The 22,465-nt window shown below is 37.3% G+C and overlaps 1 protein-coding gene across 1 annotated transcript in view; it reads left to right on the top strand.

Moving 5' to 3' along the window:
• TECTB (tectorin beta) overlaps positions 1–22,465 on the top strand; it is a 138,169-nt gene that overhangs the window by 60,378 nt on the left and 55,326 nt on the right. The gene's annotated exons all lie outside the window — the stretch shown is intronic.

Raw genomic sequence — 22,465 nt, 5'->3', positions numbered from 1 at the left:
TCTGAGGTTAGATTTGAACTTGTCTTCCTGACTCCATGTCTGGCACTGAGTCACCTAACTGCCTATTTTTTCTCCTGTATTGTAAATATTCCCTAAGGTGTCCTTTTTGGTGAATATATATAGGTGGTTTTCTCCAATTCCCTTCCTTTTCCATCTAAAGCTTAAATTTGCAAGTGTTAGTTTTTAACATCTCTTACTAAGTGTACTTCATCCCAAACAAGGAGTCTGTCATTTCAATGTTTCAACCATGCTCCAGATATCCAAAGCCCACTCATAGACACCATCTTCTTAACCAGCTGTTCACTTCAAAAACTTGCTTTCTCATATGCATCCCTAGCCTTCATTTGGCAGCAGGAATGAGAATAAACACCTGTGCCTGCATGGTCTCCAGTTCCTTTCCCAAGACTTTGTAATATTTGGCCATGATTTCTGGGTGCTTTCTGTCCACACCGTGTGTACTAAAAGGGACCAGCAATACTTAACAATAGTCTGTTTTGAGTAGTTTTGTGGCATTCTCTAATCATATCTTGTCTATACCTTAAAGACAGAAGACCTTTCTGTTGTTATTAGGTCAAAAAATATGCCTAAGAGCCCCTTCTAAGACAGTTCTTACATACTTTTTATTCTGTTCTTCATCAGATTCTTACTGACAGCTCCCTCTCTTTGGAAAGAAAATAGCATATTTCTACACCCACATTCCTTCCTTTTCTGTTACTAGCTTCTTATCTTGTCTTGCCAACTAATTTTCTTTTCCACTTATCTTTTTTTTTTACTAATTACTTTTTCCTTAAATTGTTTTATTCTTAGTTCTGTGGGGTGTTTAGGGCTTACTGAGCCTTCCTCAGGGCTGCTCATCCACCTTCAGTATCCACCTTTCACCCATTTCTCACTTGTAGTTCCAAGAAACTGCAGCATGCACAGTGGCCACACCTAGGCAAGCCATCTTAACAAATAGGCTAAACCAGGTTGAGGATAATTAACAGGTGGTGAGTTAGGGGGTTGTCTTCTCAAGCATGTGAAGACTTCCCCAAGTGGAATGGGCAAATAAGAACAATTTATTCTAAGGCCATGAAGATGGCTAAAGCAGGCACTATGGCATGCCTTAGAGCATTGGATTCCATCTCTGGCTTTCCTCATAATTCAAATACATTTTTATCATTCTTCTCTTTATTCTGCTTGAGTACTTCTGCCATGCAAACTTCTTCAGAAATTGGAAAATGAAAAATTCTTCCTTCTGGGTTTAACTAATACCTCTTCTTTCAGCATTCCATCATGTTGGAATCCTCCCACCACAAATATTCCTAGATCACTGATCTAGGAATCTGATCTTTTTTTGCCCCATTTATTCCTTAACATGTATTGAACATATCTCTGAATCTATTATGTCCCTCTAGTAAAATGTGAGCTCCTTGAGTGATGGGTGAGTTCTGCAGTATGTTGACATCATAGATTGTCTCAATATCATGTCAGATTCAATAGTCTTATTATTAACTCTTTATTTTCAAACCCATTTTTTTCTGCTCAACTAGAGTCTTTACTCAACTCTGAAGTAATAATATGAGTTAAAATAATATTTAAAGAAGTTCTGTACTTTTAATCAGGGAACTTGACTTTCAATCCCAAATCTGTCACTAACTATTACGGTTGTCTTCAGGTATTTAAAAGTCTGCTATTTGGATGAGTGATTATGCTTGTTTTGCTTGAGCATTGAACATAGAACCATAAACAAGGGACAGAAATTGAGAAGACAATTTTGACTTGATTTCAGAAAAATAAAAGAGTGATAGAAAAACAATGTGGACTGACTTGGATAGTGATTGCTTCTTTATTTTTATCCAAAGATATTTCATTTTTCTAATAACATTAACAACAATTTTGACATACCATTGTCTGAAATAATAAGATCCAAATCATCACTCTCCCTCCCTTCCCTCTCCACTCTCAGAGATGGTAAGCAGTTTGATGTGGATCATACAAAGATTATCAGGCAAAGCATACTTCCATATTGTTCATTGTTGTAAGAGAATACTCATATAAAAGCAAAACTCCAAAATAAAACTGTAAATAAACTAATGTGAAAGAATATGCTTTTACCCTCAGCTAACACCAACAGTTCTTTCTCTGGAAGTGGATAGCACTCTTTGTCATAAGTCTTTCACAATTGCCCTGGATCACTGTATTGCTGAGAGTTGCTAGGTATTTCACAATTGATCATCCATCCCACGAGATTGCTGTTACTGTGTATAATGTTCTCCCAGATCTGCTAATTTTGCTCTGTATTAGTTCATATAGATCTTTCCAGCTTTTTCTGAAATTATCCTGCTCCTCATTTCTTATAGCATAATAGTATCCCATCCATCATCATATACCATAATTTGACACCCCCTCAATTTCCAATTCTTTACTACCATAAAAAAGAGCTACTATAAATATTTTTGTACAAGTATGTCTTTCCTCTTTTTTATTAGCTCTAAGGGATATAGGCCCAATAGTACTATTGCAGAACTAAAGGTTATGCACAGTTTTATAGCCCTTCAGCATAGTTCCAAATTGCCTTCCACAATGGTTGGATCCGTTCACAACTCCACCAACAATGTATTAATGTCCCAACCACAGCCCCTCCAACATTTATCACTTTTTAGCACTGTCATTTTGGCTATTCTGACATATATTATATAGTAGCAGCTTGATTTCTTCATTTGAAAATTGCTTGTTTGTATCCTTTGACCATTTGTCAATTGGGAAATGCAGTGAGTGGTTCCTTCTTTACTGAAGATTTTCAAGCAAAGGCTGGCAGACCACTTGCTGGATATATTGTAGTGGGATCTGGGATGGGAGGACAAAGTTGTTCAGTTTTCTTCCATCTCTGAATTTTTTGATATCCCTGTAGGCAAATCAATTAAGCCTCAGTTTCTTCATCTTTAAAATAAGGCTAGTAATAGCTATTTATCTCCCTAAATGTTATCCTGAGAATCAGATGAAATATTTCTCTTAAAACACTATGGCACATATAAATTTTCATACAACTTTCTGGTAAAATGACTTCATATTAGGGAAAGAACTTTTTGTTGAAATAAGCTTTAAAAAACAAATTATTTTATTGAATTTTTTCCTACATCACTTTCACATAAACATTTGTTTTTCCTCTCTTCCCCACTGCATCTCTTGTAACAAAAACAAAAACACCCCCCCCAAAAAAAAACAAAGGAGGGAAAAACCATTCAGGAAAAATGTCATACCCACCTTATCTGATAGGAAATACAATATTATTCCACACTGAGGAAAATTTTTAAGAAAGAAATATTTCTATTAAATGAAAGAGTGAAAGAAAACAATTCAAACTTTTTATACAACAAAAGTTTTGTTGCTATTTTCCTCATTGGTGATATTTGGATGCCAATTTCCTTTCCTAACTGAGAGAAAGTGCTTACAATACTCTCATATGTCAGAGTAGAGCTCTGTCCTCTTCTGTATCAAATGCAAAATTGTTTTGATTCAATCTTACAAAAGATTTTAAAAAGTATTAATCTTTCATTTATCCAATGCAGCATAGTCTCAAGAAGTCATTGAAAAGCTTATTGAAAGCTAGAGAACACTGAGGCTAAGCAAACTCTCCAATTGCCTTCAAGCAAATAATTGTATCAGCCACAAAGCCGGACAAGGATCACCTGAGGGATGCCATGGTCTCTTGACACAGTAACATAGAATCTTAGAGCCAGGAAAGCCCTTAAAAATAATTTCAGCCTATGAGTAAACAAGAAATGGAGAGCATTGTGAGATGTAAAATAGATAATTTTGAATACATTAAACTGAAAAGTATTTTTTAATTTTATTTTTATTGTCTAACAAGACACATTTCTACATTGGTAATCGTAAGAACAAACTCATACATAACCAAAACCTCAAAATAAAACCATAAATTACACTGATGTGAAAGACAACTCCAGCAGTTCTTTCTCTGAAGATGGATAGCATTCTCTGTCATTAGTCTTTCAGGATTGTTCCAGATTATTGCATTGCTAAGAGTAGCTAAGATTTCACAGATAAACACTGTACAATATTGCTGTTAACAGTATCCTCCCAGTTTTGCTTATTTCATTCTGCATCAGTTCCTGCAGATCTTTACAGCTTTTTCTGAAATAATCCTGTTTATCATTTCTTATAGCACAATAGTATTCCATCACCAACATGTACTACAATTTATTCAGCCATTCCCCAATTGAAGGACATGCCCTCAATTTCCAATTCTTTGCCGCCACAAAAAGAGCTGCTATAAATATTTTTGTACAAGTAGATCTTTTCTCATTTTTTATTATCTCTTTGGGATATAGACCCAGTAGTGCTATTAGAGAACTAAAGGTTATGCATAGTTTATAGCCCTTTGGGCATTAGTTCCAAATTGTCCTGCAGAATGGTTGAATCAGTTCACAACTCTACCAACAATCCATTAGTGTCCCAATTTTGCCAAATCCCCTCCAATATTTACCAGTTTCCTCTACTGTCATATTAGCCAATTTGACAGGTGTGAGGTGGTACTAATTGAAAAGTTTTTGTACAAATAAGAAGGAAAGCAAAAAATTGGGGGTGGGGAGAATTTCATAGAAAATCTCTCAGATGGAGGTCTTATATCAAAAATATATAGAGAACTTTGTCAAACTTATGGTAAGAAGAGCCATACCTCAAATGGTAAATCTGCAGATATGAACAGACAGTTTTCAGATAAAGAAATCAAAGCCATTTATGGATACATAAAAAAAAATGCTCTAAATCACCACTGATTAGGGAAATGCAAATCAAAACAATTGAAAGGCATCATCTCACACCCTTCATATCAGATAAAATGACAAACATTGCAGGAGATATGGAAAAAATGGGGACATTAATATATTTTTTGGTGGAACTGTGAACTGATCCAACCATTTTGAAGAGCAATTTGAAATTTTGTCCAGAGAGCTATAAAACTGGATACATTCTTAGACGCAGCCCTACCATTGATGGGTCTATTTCTGACGGAAATCAAGGAAAAAGAAAAGAACCCATATGTTCCAGAATATTCATAGGAGTTCTCTTTGTGGTGCAAAGGACCAGAAATTGAGGGAATTTCCATCATTTGGGGAATGACTAACCAAAGGACCAGAAATTGAGGGAATTTCCATCATTTGGGGAATGACTAACCAAATGATATATGATTGTGATAGAATCCTTCTGTGTTATATGAAATAATGAGCAGATTAATTTTTTTTAAACTTGGAAAGAGCCACATGAGATAGTGAAGAGTGAAATGAGTAGAACCAATAGAACAGCAACAGATTTAATAATTGAAGAAGAATTTGTGAATGTTTACCTCTAGAGGACAAACTGAGAAATGGAAACATGAAAGATATAATCTATATATTTTGCCAGATGTTGCCTTATATGGTGTGGAAAGGAATGGGAGGGCCTGAATAAAGAAAGGAAATTAATAAAAATTAATTTAGGCCAAATTTCTCATTTTACACATGTGGAAAATGAAGATGAAAGAGATTAACTGATTTTCCCAAAATCACATTACTACTAAGGAGCAGAACCAACTTGAACCCCAGTTTCCTGAATCTCAGTCTATGGATATTAATGGCCTTTTTTCTTTTGTGATCCTCATTTGCTTGTTTGGTTATCTGTTTGTGTCATTGCAGGGGAGAGGATCTTGATTAGTGCTTCTCTGAAAACATGAAAATCAATAGCCCTTGCTATAAGGGTGCTGAGATCATTTAATATCTGACTCATTTCCTTGTTCTTTTTCCTGTTATTCTGTTTCATTAAAAATCACATGATATATTTTATTAAATTTTTTTGCATTGAATTAATGATGAGGCAACATAGCAGAGTGAGCTTGGACCCAGAAAGGCAGCTAGGTGGTACAGTGGATAGAGGGTCAGTCCAGGAATCAGGAAAATCCATCTTCCTGAGTTTAAATCTCAGGCTCAGACACTTACTAGCTTTGAGATACTGGGTTAGTCACTTAACCTTTTTTGTCTCTGTGCCCTTATTTTTTAAATGCGCTAGAGAAAGAAATGACAAGCCACTCCACTATTTTTGCCAAGAAAAACTCAAATACATTTTTTTCAACCACATTCAACAAAGAGTTGGACATAACTGAAATGACTGAACAACAAAATTGGACTGAGGATGATCTAGGTTCAAATCCTAGTTCTGTCAGTTGCCAGCTAGGTGACCATAGGCAAGTCATTTAACCTCTTTCATCTTCTGTTTTCTCATCTGTTAAATGTGGATGTTATCTGTAGCAGCTATCTCAAGAACTTTATGGGGTTCAAATGAAATAATGTATTCAGATATTTTAAAAACTTAAACTCTTATATAGAAATATAAATCAAGGCACAAAGACACATTAATGGGAGCGCAGAGCTTTGAATTGGAATAGACAATGATGAGGGGCAATTAAGTGATGCAGTAGATAGAGTTCAGCATCTAGAATCAAGAAGACTCCTCTTCACAAAGTCAAATCCAGCCTCAGACCTTATTTGCTGTGTGACCCTGAGCAAGTTACTTAAACCCTCTTTACCTCAGTTTCCTTATCTTTAAAATGGGCTAGAGAAGGAAATGGCAAATCACTCTAGCATCTTTGCTAAGACAATCCTATGAGATCATAGAGTCAGACATGACTGAAAATCAACTGAACAACAAACAAGAAGACAATGCTGACTCAAGCCATACTCTAAACTTAGGCATAGCCATAATACTTAGAGTGCTTTCATCTTAACAGCTCTGTGAAATAGATAGTATACATATTATGTCCATTGTAAAGATGAGAAAACAGAGGCTCAAGATGACTTGCTAACAGCCTCAGAACTTCTAAGTTCTGGAGCTGGAATTTGTAAAAGGCAGCATAAGGTAGTAACAGCTCTGCTGACCTTGAAATAAGCAAAAATCTGACTAGTTTTTCTTTCCAGCTTCAGAAACCTTTAGCCACTCTCTTCTTCCTGACCTTGAAACCTTCCTTCCATTCAGTGGTCTTTTTTCCCTACTCCAACCTCATCCCTCTGTGTGATACAACCAGAGCCTAGCCATTGGCTGCTCTACTTCTACCTGCTGATGAAATAACTGTGCTTTGTCTGAGTGGGTCGAAGGCATAAGACCTCAGGAAATGATCTAGAGAACAATGATCTTAGATTTCTGGTCCTCTTGATATAAAGGTGAACAAGGGGTTCATGATCTCAAGTAAAAACCTATTCTAGACCCTATCATGATGCCTGGAACCAATCTGAAAAAGACATGAGTTCAGTACATAAATTGACTGATTATTCCACCCCAACAGCCTTGGTCTCCTCACTACAAGGACCAAGGTCAAAGTAATATTATGAAATCGTCCATTCACTCATGTCATCCCAGCCAGGAATGACAAATAACGTGCGGCTTTTGGAATCGTAAATAGTCAGAATCGATAACTTTCAGAAGACTTCTGGACAACCACACTGGTCTACCTGCCTGCTTACCCATAGACACTCTGCTAACATGGCCAGCTGCTCAGAAGGAACTAGGGCCACCATTCATTTAGCAAAATCTGGAAATTAACAACAGAGTTTGACTAAATGGATGCCTCATATCAGGAATCATGATGAGGTGCCATGAACAGAATTATACCCTCCTTCTTAATCACACATCTTCCTTTCAAACACAGCCCTCTTTCACAGTAGGTATTTCACCACCAGATTGAGGATGTTGCCAGTAGCAACCCTTGAACTGGTGAGTACATTGACATCCTAGGAACTGAAAGGTTACACTTTTTTGCTAGTTAATACCTGGGCTTGGTATTCTTTAAAAGGGCATATTTCCCATTTGTATGCTGTTAAGGACCAATAGATCAACAATCTCAGAAATTCTTAAATAGTCTCCACTCAAAGAATAAAAAAATCTGACAAACAATATGGTGACATGGAATAAGCCCTGGTCTACGAGCCAGGAGGCATGGACCCTAGTTCTGCTTTTGTCACTAATAAGTAAAACACTCTGCTAAGTTGCTTCCTCTCCTGACCTCAGTTTCTTCCTTTGTCAAAAGAGGGCCTTAGACTACATGATCACTGAGATTCCTTGCAATTCTGCAATTCTGATATTCTATGAAGTCGGGCAATCAGCTGACATTTAAAAATACCTCCTACATGCATAGCCCCTTGTCAAATAACAGGTTCCCAAGTAGTCCTCCTTCCACTCTCTCCCCCCTATCCAAAATAACCAAAATGCCAAAATAACTAAACACCCAGATCTGACCCTATTACTCCCTTACTTAAAACCTTTCAGTGACTCCCTAGTACCTCTAAAGGATAAACTATTCCTCAGCTTGATATTTATTTAAGATTCCATATCATCTGGCTCCAACCTAATTATCCTAGTCTTATTTCACGTGCTCCTACTCACTCTAAACATTCCACATACCTAGAATGAACTCCATTTTCTATTCTAGCTCTGAATCCCTCCTTCAAGATTCAGCTCACATACTAACAACTTCTTCAGAAGCCTTTCAAAATCCTCTTCCTCTCCCCCAAGTTGTTAGTATTTTTTTTACTTCTCCAATTATCTTGTATTGATACATTTTCATTGTATCTGCTGACACATCATATTCTTTCTGTTTATCGAAGGGCCTAATTAAATCCTTCCCTTTTGTCTCCTCCACACCAAGAATGATACCTTGAGCATAGAAGCAGCAGTGGTGAAATGACTAGAGGGTTTGGAGTTTGAGTCAGAAAGATTTGAGTTCAAAATACTGCTTCCGATGCTTCCCAGCTATTACTTTTGATGTGTCTTTTCTCAGTCTCGATTTTCTTATCTGCAAAAAAAAGGAAATAATAACATCTAGCTCATATAGTTGTTTTTAAGGGTTAAATGTAAATATGTACATATGTACATGTAAATATGTAAATATGCACATATGGAAAATGCTATGAAAACTTTAATGCTAGTTAACTATATAAGAGAACTATCAATAGCTGGAATTTAACTATAAATACTAGCTATGATTTTTGTGATTAATAGTAACATTAATAACACATATTTAATTAAATGTACAGGGAGAGTCACAAAGATTAATAAAATATCATTTATCCCTTCTGGGGATTTATCTTGATCTTTGGAGGGCAAATGAGGACAGAAAAAAAAACAACACTTTTCTGAAAAGAGCAGAGGGGGTAAAAAAACTAAATTTGCAAAACTATCTTAAACTCCCCTTAGAAACAAATCTTATGTTGGATTAGACATGATCACATCCATCATGGATCTCAGTCGATCTCAGTTTGGAATAAGTAAATTCAGTAGGGGCAAAGACCACTATAGATGGGATGGAAATAACTTTGCCTGGAAAATTAAAAAAATAATTCAGATATCTCCTATCTTGGTTGTTCTATAACAGATGGAGGTTTTGGATTTCATTTATATCACTCTCTTCTAAACAAGACATGTTTTCATCAGACACGATAATGGAAACAATGCATTGGGTCTAGATTTGCTAGGTAATAGAAATATATTTTCCCTTCAGATCTCAACACTTACATATCAGCCAATGACATACTTCCCGTATTTTTCATTCTTCACCCTTGTCTGCCCTTCATACAAAGGAATATTTGAAGTATCACAGACATAAGCCTTGAAGAGGGATCAATTATATATGCCAAAGGGAGAGGAGTATGATAGAAAGGAGCTAGGCAGATTAATTGATTTGGAATCAGAAGACCAACATTAAAATCCTGCCTCTAATGTTTACTATATATGTGTACTTGTGCAAGTCAGTTAATCACTTAGTGCCTCAATTTCTTCACTGATAAAAAGGATTGGATAAGGTGGTCTCTAATATCTTTTCTAGCTCTAAATTATCCAGAAAATAAAATTTTTGAATTTGAAATCAATAAACTTTGCTTCTCTGGACCTCAAATTCCACATGTATAAAATTTGGACTCTATTCCAACTCCTAAGTTCTTGACTCCAATATTTCCCTTATAGCATTCTTCTTTTATGAAACATTAGGTGATTGCTATTAAATGAATTTAATTAAGATATATTAAAGAACAGACTAGGTTCTTAAAGGAAAAATTATTTGCTAAAAGTCATGCAACTGGAAAATGGCAAAAAGAATTTGATCTTGGTCTGCTCTACTGGTTTTATTTTCTTATTTTTTTATTTTTCTAAACCCATACCTTGTGTCTTAGAATCAGTATTGTATATTGGTTCCAAGGCAGAAGAGTGGTAAGGACTAAGCAAAGGGGGGTTATATGACTTGTCCAATCACACAACTAGGAAATGTCTGAGGCCATATTTGAATTCAGGATCTCCGGTCTCTAGGTCTGACTCTCAATCCACTGAGCTACCCAGCCGTCTCCCCGCTACTGGTTTTAGAAATATTGTACAAAAATTACAGAAGCAGGGGTCCTAAGGGTCACAGCACCGCCACTAACAGCTTTGGGAAATCAGGCAAGTTCCCATTATAGATATCAGTTTCCTCACATGTAAAATAATAATAGCATAAAACCACAAAGTACTTTTTAGTACTTTACACATATTATCTCTACCATGGGAAGTAGATAATGCAGATATTAATTAATTAATTAATTAATTACTATTATAATCCCTGCTTGTGGGGATGAGGAAACTGTAGTCCCAAATGCCTTGCTGAAGGAACAAGAGGCAAATAAGGATTTCACCCTAAGATTCCTGATTCCCAAGCCAGTGTTCTTTCTCCAATAGTTCCAATAGCCCCCCTCACTCTTATTGACGTACAACATGTACAGAGATGCAAAATCTGGCCCAACTGTGTTCTGTGTGGAATGTTGATGGGCAGTCAAGCTACTCAGGAGGGGGAGGGAATGAACTTCCTTGACACAAAGGTAAAAAAGATGATGACAAGAAAATATATCCCAAGAGTCTAGCTTCATTTTCTCTTATTTGAACATTTCTCTTCAGTGTCTCTATTGTCCATGGAGTTGGAAGGGGATGTAAGAAGGAATTACATCATGCATGATGATAAAATTTAGATAGTCAGTCAGACTTCACAAGTGCTTACTAAAGGGAAAACAGAAGAGCTTCTACCCTCTGTTGGGGAGCTCATGTTCAGTTATTTCAGTCATGTCCTTTTCTACCAAATTCTTCTGTGAAACTATATTTAAACACTGATTTTTAAAGAATGACATTTTGTGGAGCAACTAAGTGGCTTAGTGAATAGTATCAGGCCTGGAGATGGGAGAGCCTGGGTTCAAATCTGGCCTCTCGTTATGTGTCTCCAACCAGAAAACCCTGATTGCCCCTCCTGTGCTACTCTTCTGCCTTAGAACTGATCAATTCTAAAACAGAAGGTAAGGGGACAGAAAGACTGGTAATAGTAAGAAAACAGTCTCCAATCATTTCCTTTTTCCTATCCTTGCCCCAATAACACTGCATAATCCCTATGACCACATTTCTCCCCTCCTTGCCGCATTAATACCCTCAACACTTGCCTCTTAGTCTTTAAATTCATCTCTTCACTGCCAGGGGCCCTACCCTGTGATGAAGTAGGCAAGAGATTAATTGGGCCTGGAATAAGGGACAGGGATTGAACCTGGAGTTTCACTAGTATAAGGAACTCCTAGATAACGGAATCCCTCCACCAAAGTGGATAAGCACCTTCATTGCAATTTATCATCTCAGAAAATTGCCTAGGGCAGTGAGGTAACACAGCCTACAGGCACCAGAGGTGGGATTTGAATTCAGACCTTCCAGACTTGAAGGTCAGTAGACTATCTACTTGTCCTCAGTGGCATCTTTTCAAATGTAGACAAATTCTAATTCATCTGCAATTTATACTCAAAAGTCTTCCTAGTAACATCTGTATGTACTTTGCCTTTCACTATGGGCTCTAAACACAAGAGTGGGGCAGAGAAAGGATTCTTTCCCCCCCCCCTACTCTTTCCTATTGTTGGTAAAAGAAATCCTTCAAAAATTTCTAAAGGGCTATATGCTTGCTAGAAGGCAAGAAGTGGAGGAAGAAGCTGGGAGATGATATTCTACCTCCTAGCAGGTCAGAAGGAGAATAAATGTGATGAGAAGGAAGGGAGAGTGACAGTACAAAAAGGACACAAGCACAGGACTCCTAGCATCCTCAGAAAAAGGAAAATAAAGACAAGGAGCTGATTCTGACAAAATTATTTCCTTTCCTATATTTATATTAACGGGCCTCACCCAGTTCCTCAGCCTCTCATTCCTGTTCCCCATTTTCCCAGCTCCTCGCTCTGCTCCTATTTGTACCCTGCCAGCAGACTTTTCCCAGCTCTTCTTTGTTGGGCCAAGTTTCTCAGGCTTCCCAACTTCACCCAGGGCCAATGAATACATTTGAAAGGCATGAGAAAACTTGGTAAAACTAAATGAACTTGAGAGGAGGATGGAAAGGAAGGACTAGCACAAGCCTGCAGAGAATGACATAGCAGCTCTATATGACCTACTTATGCAGAGAGTGAATTAATTTATTTGGGGTCTTTTTTTTTTAACTGGAAGTAATGCCTGAGGAAAGAAAAAAAGATGAAGATGGTCACAGGGAATGTTAGTGATGGGAATATGCTTAGATATCAGCTCATCCAACACATTCATTTCCCCTCTGCTTTCTCCCTTCTGCCTCTTCCTTTCCATTCTCACTGCTATAACTATCCTAATCTAAGCCTTTACTATTGCATCAGTTTCTTGGCTGGTTGCCCTGCCTTCAGCCTCTCCTTACCTCCAGTGCTCACTCCAGCCATTCTGTACTACTCACCATAACCCCTAGTTTACTCCTTTGCCCCCTCCAGTCTCTTTTTGGAATGTCCAGCCCTGACTTTACCCTCATTTTTGCCTACAGAAATATTTCTTATTGAACTCTGATCAGCATAAGGACCAATCCACAATTCTAGAGGATTAATGATGAAACATGCTGCCCACCTTCTGATGGAGAGGTGATAAACTCAGAGTGAAGGCTGAGACACATTTTTCTGAACATAGCAATTTGGGAAATGTTTTGTTTGACTATACATGTTTATAACAGAGTTTCAGGTTTTTTTTTCCTTTTTTCCTCATTTAGGGGAGAGGGGAGAAGGGAAAGGGTATATTTTCATTTGAAAATAAACTAAAATTTAATTAATTTTTGGGAAAAAACTCTTATTCATGTATTGATTCTAAGGCAGAAGAGTGATAAGGGCTAGGGGGTTAAGTGACTTGCCCAGGGTAACACAGCTAGGAAGTGTCTGAGGCCAGATTTGAACGTAGGACCTCCCGTCTCTAGACCTGGCTTTCAATCCACTGAGTGACCCAGCTGCCCCCTTAAATTCTTGATGTAGCTCACTTATAGTAAGAATCATATGATTTACAACTTTATACTCCAAATGGTTCTTAGTAGAATATTATGCAAATAGAAGGCATTTATTGAATGAATTAAGTTGAGGCGAGTCTAAAATAAATCCAAATCAGGTAAATAAAAACTATAATCCAAACTGGAAAGCATGAGCCAAAGTGTTTGATAGAAAGCAGATAACTACTCTCCTGCTGAACATTCCCTGAGACTTTGGGAACTCAGAATTTTGTATATTTTGTTCTTTATTCAAACAAACCTTAAAAAGAAGAGTAAATTAGAACAACCATTGAGTTTTAAAAGTGTAGTTTACAAGAAGAATTAGTAATGGTTTAATTTGGTTTTCTTTTCAAAATATTCTTTTCTTTACTAATGTTTCTTTTTTCAAGCTAGTCTGAATATATTAACATGGCTGCCATCTGTGTAGATCTATTATAAGCAACTACTATAGCTATTAAAAACTGGGTTAGGATCATGGATTTAGAGCTAGAAGAGACATTTGAAATCATCTAATTCTATCCCCTGATTTTACATTCCCCCCCCCCTCCTTTTTGGCATGCCAAGACAACCTTTGGGTTTTATTTATTTTTATTATTGTTTTTAAGGTTGTTTCCATGGTTACATGATTCTTGTTATGTTTCCCCTCTTCCCTCTCCCCTCCTTGAGTTGACAAGCAATTTCACTTGATTATACATATATTATCACTCAAATCCTATTTCTGTATTATTCATTTTATAATAGAGCAATCTTTTAAAACCCAAACCCCAAATCATATGCCCATATAAACAAGTGTTAAATCATATGTTTTCTTCTGCTTTTCTACTCCCACAGTTATTTCTCTAGAGTTGTACAGAGTTTTTTCTCATAAATCCCTCAGAGTTATCCTAGATCATTGCATTGCTAGTAGTAGCAAAGTCAATTATATTTGATCATCCCAGTGTTTCACTTTCTGTATAGGGTGTTCTCATGGTTCTCCTCATTTCACTCAGTTCATGGAGGCCTTTTCAGTTCTTTTGGAAATCAAGCAATTCACCATTCCTTATATAACTCAATAGTATTCCATCACCATCATACCATAATTTTTTCAGTTATACCCTAATCAAGGGACATCCTCTTATTTTTCCATTTTTTGCCACCACAAAAAGTGCAGCTATAAATATTTTTGTATAAATAGAACCTTTCCCATTTTAAAAAATCTCTTTGGGATACAAACCCAGTAGCAGTATTGCTATTTCAAAGCACATGCATTCTTTTTTAAAGCCCTTTGGGCATAATTCTAAATTGCCTTCCAGAATGGTTGGATCAATTCACAACTCCACCAGCAATGCATTAGTGTCCCAACCTCATTTTACATTTAAGGAAATTCCTCAGGGATGTTAAATGATTTGCTCAAGGTCACATTGCCATCAGTTGGCAAAGCTTGCATTCAAACCTAGAACCTCAGACTCTGTATATAGTGATCTTTATAATATACCATGCTCTTGCTAAAATGGACCTTCTGAACCTGTCTTCTTATATCTAAAGCAAATCAACAGGCATTCTGCTGAATGTTGCTTCATTCAAATCAGTCTCCAGAATATTCTATGGATTGAAGTCAACAGTACATTTCACCTCCAAATAAGGCTCACTTTTGTATTTTTCTGGGACCAGAGACTCTCTTTCAATAGATTATCCATGCTCTACACTCATCCCTCATTTTGTGGAATCTTCTACCCACTCCCACCATTATATTTTTTTAAACCCTTACCTTCTGCCTTGGAGCCAATACTGGCTCCAAGGCAGAAGAGTGGTAAGGGCTAGGCAATGGGGGGTCAAGTGACTTGCCCAGGGTCACACAGCTAGGAAGTGGCTGAGGCCAGATTTGAACCTAGGACCTCCCATCTCTAGGCCTGGCTCTCAATCCACTGAGCTACCCAGCTGCCCCCTCCCACCATTATATCTTTTAAAAAAATAAACCCTTACCTTTATCTCAGAATCAATATTGTGCATTAGTTCCAAGGCAGAAGAGCAATAAGGGTTGTGCAATGACAGTTAAATGACTTATCAGAGTCACACAGCTCGGATATGTCTGAGGCCATATTTGAACCCAGGACCTCCTATCTCTAGACCTGGCTCTCAATCCAAGGAGCCACCTAGCTCTCCCCAGCTTCCCTCCCATCCCCCCATTAAATGTTCCTGGCTGGAAACATTTCACATGAGCTTTCTGCTTATCCAGGTTTCAAGGACAATTTTTCAGAGTCTCACAGTCTGACCACTTTACTAAATACCCAATACTTTACTAAATTTCCCAAAATCCCCCCACCAAGTATTCTAACCTTTCTTTTCAAGTTTAATTTATAGTTATAGTTCCTATAAGTACATTTAGTATTTGTTAAATAGCAATGGCCCAACTCAAATAAGTTCCTACTTTTGATACTATCATCTTGACAATAACATTTTATTTCATCATCTAGTGATGTGGATTATTATGTAACTAGGTGAAACAGTGCATAGAGCACCAGAAAATTAGCAATATCTGAATTAAATCCTGCCTTAGACACTTACTAGCTGTGTGACCATAGGCAAGTTACTTAACTTCCCTCAGCCTCAGTTTTCTCAGCTGCAGGGTTGTGGCAAAGGCCAAATGAAATAACATATATAAAATGTTTTGCAAACCTTAAATTACCATGTAAATGTTTTATTATAGTTATTATTGTTGTTCATTATTTGTGTTATGGGTGAAGTGGAAAGAGTTCTATACTAGAAATAGTAAAATGTGGATTCTTGCTCTGACTTTACCTTTGGTATATCATGTAATTAACCTCTTTGAGCCTGTCTCATTATCTGTAAAGTGGAGATAATACCTTCACTTCTCTTAAAAAGATGGATTCCTCTATGCCCAAAGGGCTTTAAAAGACTGTCTGCCCTATTATCCATCCATACCACTGCTGGGTTTATACCCCAAAAGATCATAGAGAAAAACACTTGTGCTTGTACAAAAATATGTATAGCCATCCTCTTTGTGGTGCAAAAAAAAAATGGAAAATGAGGAAAATTCCCCTTCAATTGGAGAATGACTGAACAAATCATGGTATCTGTTGGTGATGTAATACTATTGTGCTCAAAGGAATAATAAACTGGAGGAATTCCATGTGACCTGGAATGACCTCCAGGAATTGATGCAGAGTGAAAGGAGCAGAACCAGGAGACCACTGTACACAGAGATGGATACACTGTGGTACAATTTAATGTAGTGGACTTCTCTACTAGCAGCAATGCAATGATGCAGGACAATTCTAAGGAATTTATGAGAAAGAACACTATTCACATGCAGATAAAGAACTCTGGGAGCAGAAACACAGAAAAAAAACAACTGCTTGATCACATAAGTCAATGGGGATATGATTGGGGATGTAGACTCTAAATGATCACCCTAGTGCAATTATCAATAATATGGAAATAGGTCTTGATCAATGGCACAAGTAAAACACAGTGGAAATGCATATCAGCTACAGGAGATGGGGTGAAGAGGGCAGGGAAAGAGCATGAATCATGCAACCATGGGAAAATAATATAAATTAATTAATTAAATAAAAATTTTCAATTAAAAAAATGGATTCCTTCTAGACTTATTCCCATGAGTACCATGATATTCCCATGGTAGACATATTCCCATGAGTATACCAGGATAAATGGAGGGGCCAACACAATGAAAGGATTTTCCTTTGTTCTCTTGACATATCTCTATTGGAGAGAGGAGAGACAGACTAAAAAATCACATTTAAATGCAGTAGTTTTAAAGGTTTTATATACTATAAATGTAGAGTCACTGAGAACCAACGTGTAGCACTTTACAAATATGACCTATATTTTTAAGGCATTTTCACAATCCCAATATTTAGCTTTGGCTCATGAGCCAAATCAGTGTCTTTCATCATCAATAAACTTTGGGCTTGTCAGAAAACATTGCAACAATCTAGTCCCCAATCAATGTGGACTATAAATCTCACATAAGTGAGCCAACACTCTCTCTAACCATGGTTAATAATTCAGAGACAAGACACACAGAGATAAACCCTGAACCCCAACCAACCATAGAGAAATGGTCAAAATCACTTTATGGAACAAAGGAACTCTAAATGTGTCTCCCTCTCTGCTCCTCAAGCCAGTCATTTTCTCTCGATATTCCACCAAAAGATTCTCCCTTTTCCAATAACATTTTTCAAGCAAGACTTCCATATGCATGTTTTTGTCTTTTGTTTTCTTTTTAACATGTCTTTTGTTTTCTTTTTAAAGGTTTTATTTATAACATTTAATTTTACATCTCATATACTGATAAAAATCCTCACCATTGAACCCTTCCTTCTAACAAATAAACATACTTAAACAAAATTCAACTGAACAAATAACTGGATAAGAAAAAGCATATAAAATTCCATGCCTATAATCCTCCACCTTTCTAGAGACAGGAGAGTATGTTTTATATGTTCTCTAGCCAATATTAGTCAATAGGGGCAGATAGGTGGCCCAGTGGACATAGAGCCAAGCCTAGAGATGGGAAGTCCTGGCTTCAAATCTGGCCTCAGACATTTCCTACGTATGAGTCTAGGCAAGTCAGCTATTCCCCATTGTCTAGCTCTTACTGCTCTTCTGCCTTCAAACTGATACTTAGTTTTGATTCTTAGATGGAAGGGTAAGGGTTTAAAAAAAAAGTCGGTCATTGTAATAAATTTGATTTCATTTGCTCTTTAATGTAGCTTTCATCCAAAATACATTTTAAGTGTTCTTTAAAGAAATGTCAAATCCCTAGTAAAACTGTCCCTACCATAGTCATGGAATTCTATTCCTCATCACAATTTCTTATTCCAATCTATGATTTATTCTCCTCCCACTCCATCTTTGTCATCAGTATAACTTTGCATGAAATTTGATGCAACCTCCTTCTCCCAACATCTGTTTCCTGGAAGCCTCTTCTTCACATGACCAACTCTGATATCTCTTAGATATGGCAAAGGAGTTTGAATAATTCTACCTTTATGTAAAAACCAACAGGCTATTTCCTCTTTCACATTCTCCTATCCAGTTCTATCTCAGGTTGATCATAGATTTATATAGACTTTTGGTCCTAGATGGAACCTCATAAATCAACTAGCCCAAGACTCTAATTTTACAATAAGAAAATTGCCAGTCAGAGAAGAAAAGAGACTTGTCTATGGTCATATAGTAAGATGCTAGCACATCTTGCTATTCATTTTTTTCTTTTGTGCAATCCCATATTCTCTTACCCTAATAAGGAAGGTCTGAAGATTTCTAATATGGGGGGTGGGGACAGAAACCTTGATCATTCTGTAAAATCTTGATGAACTAACAATGAAGAAATCTTCTAACCACCCCAATGAAATAATAATATAAAGTCCCCATTCAAGAAAAAATAAAATATTATAAACTATACTTGGACATGGTAAAGCAGATGGTCTCATGTACCATTGTAACAGCGATTTGCTATTCTTAGATAAGAGATACCCAAAGTTCTGCCTAAGTGGATTTTCCTGGCACATTGTAAGTGCTATATAAGTGTTAACTAATGTTACTACTGCTGCTATTATTATTATCCATTAATAAAAGTATTTAGTAATGTCCCCTTGTCTCTAGTCCTTGAATAGGGAATGTCTTATTCTAATAAATTCACCACCAGCTGTATGGCAAAAATTCCTACAAAAGTCACCTTTTTTTTCCTACCTCTCCCGCTCCTGTGTAAGTGTTTCTTATCTATCCTACATTTCTGTGAAATGCTGCTGATTAGTTATGTATCCTAAATGTACCTGAAAAGTTATAAAAACCAAATCAAGAACCAGAAAACTAAGGGTGGCCATCAGCAAGAGGAATCTTTCTCAGCGTGCTTATACATTTTTTGTTTTCAGTGTGGCCTCCTATCTTTGACCCACAGTTATCCTTAACCCCTCCTGATAGATAAACTTCTCCCAAAAGGTCCCATTCCTCTCAGTCAAGAGAATTTCCCTACATTAGCCAGGATCAGTCCTGGGAAATCCTGAAGCTTTTGAAAGAGTAGTAAGCTGAAATTCCATAAGCTAATGATTTCAAAACTATCAGTAAAGGTGGTCAATGTCCAGGCTTTATGACTTGGGTGGATTTCCACTACAGAGCCATGGGGTCAACATTGATTGGGAGGAGAAAGAAGGGGAGGAGGAAGAGTGGGAGAGGATACATTTATTAAGCACCTGCTATGTGCTAGGCACTGTGCTAAGCACTTGACAAATATTATCTCATTAGATAGATAGGCATATATATGAAGAAGAAAAGAAGAAAAGAGAGATGGAGAGAGGAAGAAAAAGAAAGAAGCATTTATTAAGCATACCTCCTCTATACCAGGCACTATGCTAAGCACTTTACAAATATTATCTCATTAGATAGATAGTTTTTATTTATTTATTTAGTCTAAATTCTTACCTTCCATTTTAGAATCAATTCTATATTGTTCCAAGACAGAAGAGCAGTAAGGGCTAGGCAATGGGTGTTGAGTGACTTATCCAGGGCTCACACAACTAGGAAGTGGTCCAGGCCAAATTTGAACCCTAACCCTCTTGTCTTCAGGTCTGGCCCTGTATCCATTGAGCCACCTAGCTGCCCCACTTACATAGAGTATTTATTCATCCCTTACTATATATTCCAGGCACTATAATAAGTATATGTCAGGCAATATACTAACTGTTTGGGGATATAAATAAGGACAAATAAGATAGTCTCTACCCTACAGAAAAGTAAACTGTAATGGGGGTGGGGGGGACAATATATGAAGGGATGCTGGGAAGGATAGAATTGTGATTAGAGTAAAGAGTACCATTGCAGAGTACTGTGAGGAAATTAAAGTAAAAGGCAATCTTAGAGATTCAGGAAGAATAAGGCTAAAGGCTCACCCTATGGGAAGTAAGGAAGAGCCAGTCCAAGATTCTAGTGTAGTGGAGATGGTTGAGAAGTAGGGTGCTGTTGCTGATGATCTTATTCTTATCTCTTTCAATGAGAAACAGTTGGAAAAAGTCCTGGGAAAATTCTCTACCCTCTTATCATTCCATAATGCAAGTTAGCCCAGTAGGTATGAGTAAGAGGGTACATATTATCTCCAGCTAGCATTTCCTCTTTCCCAGAGACATCGATAAAATTCAAATTTGGCACTTGGCAACCCACAGACCTACATCCAGCACCACCAACCTTATTCCCCCTACCAGCAACCAAGCTTCTTCCCAGATGGCAAACAGATAGATTCCATGTATAAGAGATGAAGTGGCATCCCTGCCTTCAGGATGACCTTTCTAAACTGGAAGACAGATTGACCATCTGAGGCAGCCCCCTGGAGCCTGTCAAAAGTTCCCAGCTAGTGCCTCACAGACCTGCATCCCCAGCTGGGGAAGGGAGCCTACAGAATCTACAGAGATCTAGGACTTTGCTAAATACCTAACTGAAAAATCTACTTCTATGTCTCTCTTTCTCCCCTTCACCACAAGTTCTATCTCTCCTGCAGTCTGAATTCTAATGAAAAGTTATTTTTTCCCAAGAGTAAGGTTATTTAAGGGGCTGAAAAGTGAATACTTTTGCCATGAACTTCTTTCATTCCAATATTCCCCTCCCCTTCCCACCCCACCCAACTTAGAAAAGGCTTTTTTTGATGAGAAACTAATGCAGTCTTTCTCTACTTTGGCCTTGTGGGAAAGGGGAGGAGTTCTGGACTGAGGGAAACAAAGAAGGAACAGGGATCTGTCAACTTCTCCCCCCCACACTCTCCTCTGTTTCACAATCTTTGGGGATTAAGAAAAGGCTTCTCTGAAGGCAAAATGGACACAAAGAGCCCTTGGAGAACAATACTGTCAGTGTTTTGTGATTTCTTTAATAATATTGGGCCAGAGTCCAGGAGATAATAGCACCCAATGGCCACTGTTCTCACACATTCTGTTCCAAATTGTATCCATTTAATGAAAAGAAAGAGCAGTTCAGTGCAGTGATCAGAGGACCTGGGTTCTAGTTGTACATCTGCTGCTAACTGGCTGTGGGACCTTGAGCAAGTCTTTGAGCCTGTTTCCTTACCTGCAAAAAATGAGGAGTTTGGACTAGATGGCTTCTTTGCACCCTCAAATTCTGTGGCTCTATTGATTTCAACAGTCTTCCACTCATCTGAGAATAGAACTACAGTCAGGAAGTAAACAGACACTGACCAAGATTGTCTGAGGGTTTTACTCCCCATTTGACGTTTAAAATTTTGTTTGTGTTGACAAGAAGAAAACCAGCATAAACTTCTGGAAAAACTCAGGTGAAAAAAATAGGTAGATTCTGAGCACATTAGCTCTGGAAGGGTCTCAGAGATTATGTTGTCCAAATTCATCATTTTACAGATGAGGAAACTGAAGAATTAGGAGGCAGAAGAGCTAAGAATCTGTCTGGATACCTAGGTTCTAACTCCCAGTCAGATTCCCATACATCTAGCCTTTTCCAAGTAAGCTCTTTTTTTTGTTTCCCCATTAGAATGTAAAGTCATTACAAATAAGTAGTTCTTTTTATTTCCACCCCCTAGAACTTGCCTGGAACATAATAGGTGCTTAATAAGGGTTTGTCAATTGATTAATTCACTAGACCTAAACCAGTTTTCAGAGATGAAATGATTGAAGGCTCTTCTAAATATTTAGAGATAGCTAAGGCAACCCATGGTTAGAGAACCAGACCTGGAGTCAGATGAGGGAAAACAAAGGGGCCTCAGAAACAGTCTGGTTCTGGTAGTTAAACTCTGTCTGACCCATTTCTTCCCCTTAAAGTGGGGATAATAATAGCACAAGCCTCCCTGGGTTGTTGTGAGAATAAAATTAGTTAATATTTTGTAAAGCACTTTGCAAACCTTAAAGTGCTATTAAGAACAACTTATGGACAAAATAAATAATAGATTTCAAAATCATGTTTTTAAAAAGAATTTGAAATATGTTTATAAAATGAAGAATCAAACAACTATTATGTGTCTACTATGGGTATAAAAAAATGAGTGAAAGAGTAGGAAGGAAAACAAAAGAATCTCATCTTTCTTCCTGGATAATGCATTATACCTGGACTTAAAAGGGATGTAGATTTTTGTGGGAATCTACTTACAATGTGAGCACACTT

The sequence above is a fragment of the Monodelphis domestica genome, chromosome 1 (genome assembly GCF_027887165.1).
Source record: "Monodelphis domestica isolate mMonDom1 chromosome 1, mMonDom1.pri, whole genome shotgun sequence".
Taxonomy (NCBI): domain Eukaryota; kingdom Metazoa; phylum Chordata; class Mammalia; order Didelphimorphia; family Didelphidae; genus Monodelphis; species Monodelphis domestica.
The sequence above is the reverse complement of the archived record's forward strand: the minus strand, read 5'-3'. Positions and strand labels throughout refer to the sequence as shown.